Below are 4,655 nucleotides of genomic sequence, written 5' to 3'. Positions count from 1 at the left end.
TAGAGAGGTTTAGTTCAAGGTGGCAAGCCTTCATCCATGCGGATGTCCGAGAGACAGTCTGAGATCCGCATCGAGACGCTGGGGTCATCGGGCTTTAGGTCAATCAAATCAAATTAAAAGTCCAATTCACAAAATTATAATATATAATAATGCATAATATTTTAAAATCTCATAATTAGTTTTATTTGTAAAATATTAATCTCTAAAGTGGCATTAATTACAGCTTTCAGATGAATGATAAATGTAAAAAGTAGAGTAAAGTGCAATATTTCCTTCTGATTTGTAGTTGACCAGAAGTAAAAAAGTATGACGATATAGAAATACTCAAGTAAAGTACAAGTACCTAAAATGTGTACTTAAGTACAGCCCTTTAGTAAATGTAATTAGTTACATTCCACCACTAACGTAGCTAGAAGACAGTAGCAGATGTGAGCTATAGAAGTCTAAAAACACAGCTACTATTAGACCCCTGAATTCCTCTGGCACATGCCTATCTCTGCAGGGTTCCCAGCAAACTAAGTAAGCTTTGCACAACCTATGGAGGGACAAGTTACGGCGGCGCCCCGTCTCAGCGTCTGGAGCGAGCTCTGACAACAGTGTCACAGCACGCTTTCACTTCAGCAAGCTCATAAAAGTCTGCACAGGTGGTCGGAGGGACAGCAATAAATCAGAAGGAGACCCCCAGGGCCCAATGAGAAAGGGTCCTCAGATTGTGCAGCTCAGTTGTCTGCCATTATGCTGATCTTCAGCTTGTCACTGAACTAAACCCCTCTCATAGTGCATACTGTGACCTAAAGACCAGGCTGTGTGGTGTTGTTGCTTTGCAGTTGAATGCTTTGAAGCCTATTATGCTGCTTTAATGTTTTAAACAATGACTTTGTTAATTTGTAACACCTTTATTATACAAATAATATCAGTGTTAGCTCTATAGGAAAACCCTCTTCTGCCTGCACAGTTGATCCTGGCTGCTTTGCACCCAAAGGGCCTCCACATTCCTGGCTCAGCTGGACATTCAACAGGCCACCACCTGCAGCATGTCAACAAACTACACAAGGTTAACAACCCTCCCACCCCCCTACCCTCCACTGTAAAACCATTTACCATCATCCTAACTGCAAGGCGCTCTAAAAAAAAAAATAGTGTCTTAAAGTACTTACAGCGTCTGTTAGGGTATGCTGTCCAGTAATAGTTGAAAAAATAGAAACGACAGAGGCAAGGCAAGGAGTTTTTGAAAATGTATTGAAAAAATAATAATTTTAAGTAGGGCTGTCCCTGTCAGAATCGTGAAGTCCTGCCTATAGTCAACTGATAGTTGAATCGTGTGTTTTTGTGCACGGCCATTGCGGGGGGGGGGGGTTGGGGGGCGGAGTGACACGGTGGCTCCGCTTTAATCTTGAGAAGCTGCAGAGCTGCAGTCTCTTTTCATTCAACTTACACAGTAATTTCCAACTAAACTGAGGCTTTTTGAAGACCCTTTTCTCTCTCTCTTGCCTGCCATTCACCGGTCTTGTGTAGAGTTTAGCATGCATGCACGCTACGCCTACACATGCGCACTGACAACCCAGGGTTAGGATTACAATTTTGGATTTATTCACACAACATTTATTGAAAGTTTTATTCTTTTTACATGTATATTTACAGCTTTAAACATTGAAATGTATATTGTAATAGGTTGTAAAATAACTTATTGGGAGAAAACTGGTAGTTCTATGTAAAATCAGACATTGAGCCTCCCCATATCGCCAAAATGACATGATCCTTATTTGGCTGCGAGGCTTCGACTGTGAGATTGACAGTCGAATCAGGCTCCGCCCATCAAAGCATCGAGTCTTCGACTATTCGGGGTCAGCCCTAATTTTAGGATATACAGCAGCACTCAAAGAACAGAGATCGTACTGTATTCACAATAAAGAAACAATACAGAAGATCCAAAGATGCTGGGGCTACAGATGATCCAGTTAAAGCTCAAAACAAAAGACTGACATATTTGACAGACACGTGACTGTGCGTGCTAACAGTGGGGGATGGGCAGACTGGCAGTGTCTTGTCTCAGCTGTCACTTCTGAGCCCGTGGTGGGAAAATGTGAGAAAAATGCCCACACTCTGCCTCTCAGTCACATCCACGTGCTGAAATCCTCTCCGCCACCTTGATAAAAATAAAACACACACTGGGACGTCTTTTTTGTTTTTCTGCAATCGCTTTGTCTCGTTCTTTTTGTTGCAAGTCGGCCATTAACAATTTGGGTGTTTTCCCAACTCACCCTGTTGAAAAGAGTGAGTGACTGTGATAAAAAAAGCATCATTAATTTTCTTTGGCAACTGAATGCGCCGATCTGCTTTGATGTCTGATTCAAGAAACCATCCTTCAGCAAGAAGGTGCTGGCTCACTGTTGAGTACGTGCAAATGCAATTGCCATTTTTGCATAACAAAGACAAGCCTGATTGATATTAGAAGAGAGTGAGATCTTATCTGCGGCTCCTCTTGCGATGTTGCTTATTTGCGCTACGTTGCAGTTGCCTAGTAGCCAACGACATGGCTACTAGGCAATCATTATGGCTTCATTATCTTATCATTAATCACTATGGCTTCATTTCTAATCGACATCACATGGCGCTATAGGAGCTCACCCAGAATAACTGGAAGGGCCTCCAGAGGCAACTGCTCACTAATGTAATATGCACGAGCTGAGTGGCCATCTCTTTCTTAGTGTGAGAGATATTAACAGAAACAGAGAGACGTTCTTCATAGATGCTTGGATGCATCCGTGTCTGTATTACGTAACAACGTACTGTCCCTGCTTTTAGTCAAGAGAGACCCTTGTGACTTTGAAAATACAGTAAAAAAAATCTGACCATGTTTTCTGGATGAGAGCACATCGCTGTTCACCGCTGTGGAGGGAGAAAAAAAAAACTGGTGGATGACGCAGCCTGGAGGAGCGCTTGGAGATATCTGGTTCAAAGTTAGGCATGGCCTTCATGTTGCAGGCGTGATCACTCTTTTCGTTAAGTGCGCTGCAGTAAATAAGCCATGCACGTCTCCCCTTTGACCTTATACATGCTTATCAAGAAACAGCACCACTCAGTGGACATGCTCACCATCCTATATAGATTTCAGCAGCAGTGTCTCTCTGATATCTACCTATTATTGCCTTTTAAGACACGTCAAACTTATATATCACTTTTTTTATCTGATCCCGAGTGTTTTTTTACAGGAACCTCCTTTCTACTTATTTATAGTAGAGCAAAAGTTAATATTCCCACGGCCAAAAAAAAACACGATTACTTAACACAGCAGACTTGAGAGGATCAGGTACATAAATCAGCTTTTAAAAAATACATTAAAGATGGAACAGAGCCTGAGTGTGCTTTTACAGGGTCTACTTTACAGGGTTAGTCTCCTTTTAAAATCAAAGATTACAGCCTCAGACTACGACGTTCAAAATAACAGTTATCTTGAAGATTGTGTGATGGGTTGAGATCTCTTCAGCCATGTGCTTTGGTGCTCTGCTGAACTACAGAGGATTATACTGTGGGTATAGCAGGTAGTGCTCCAGCATTTTGCTTCAGGACACTTTCTGCAGTTTGTTGGCTTTCTGGCTTCAACAGCCTCAGCGCTCTCTATATATGGTCATTATTTAGTCCCTGGTAATGTTGTAACTTACTGACAGTCCCATACAGTGTTACATAAGACTTTGCAGAGTCTGACATTTTCCCGTTTCCCTGTCTGCTGATCAAAGCTTTGTTCTTCTTTCATAGCGTCCAAATGCCATCTGTAAGCTAAGAAGTCACAATGACATCTTGGATCAAAGGCAGCTGTCTGTTCTGCGCGGCTTTTTGAGGCTTTTGGCGTTAGAAAATGATGCACGTGTAGCAGTTAGTCAGGCAGTGGGGCTCGATACAAAGCATGACAATACAGCGATTGCCAAGAATCATCATCAGTGCTACTCAACAACCCACTGAGAATCATCAAAGGATCGTTTTTTTAGTCATTTCCTGGATGCAGATACATTCACTTTTCATTGTGGGCTTTTACAGGACGTAGCTACAGGTACATGCGCTACAGGGACATGGTCATACAGAAAATGAAAAACCATTTCCTGTGTGAGTTCAGTTGACAGGACTTGACCCCACGGTGGGACAGTACCACACATAGGTGGTGCTTTTACCTGTCCACTCTGAAGATTAGGACGCCCTGGATTGAAATATCCAGAGACTTGGCCTTCTTCAAGGTATATATTAAAGCTGCTCTAATCAATATTTTTAGATCAACAATAGATCATGTATGGTCGTTCGTTGTGATGAAGCCAGAGGACATTAATTACCTCCACTCTATGCAGCTTTTTAGCTTCCAGTTTATTGCTTTTTTTTATTGGTTTGATGGCACACTGCATTTATTGTTTTGGTTCACTCTCACTGCTCTCTCATCAGTGCTGTTTCCAGCAAGAAAATTTAGATTTATCCAACCAGCACCAAATACATAGTTAGCGACTAGCTAGCCAGACATTTCCCTCAGGAGTTCGTGAAGACCAAAACAGAGCTAAAAGAAGAGTGGATGCTGATATTGATGCTGATAATAGATGCGTTTGAGATGACTGCGGCTGACTTTTGCCGACTTTATAGTCTAATGTTAGCTGCAGGCGACTGCAGAGGCGGGG

Source organism: Micropterus dolomieu, linkage group LG15 (assembly GCF_021292245.1).
Source record: "Micropterus dolomieu isolate WLL.071019.BEF.003 ecotype Adirondacks linkage group LG15, ASM2129224v1, whole genome shotgun sequence".
NCBI lineage: Eukaryota > Metazoa > Chordata > Actinopteri > Centrarchiformes > Centrarchidae > Micropterus > Micropterus dolomieu.
This window is presented reverse-complemented; position numbering follows the sequence as displayed.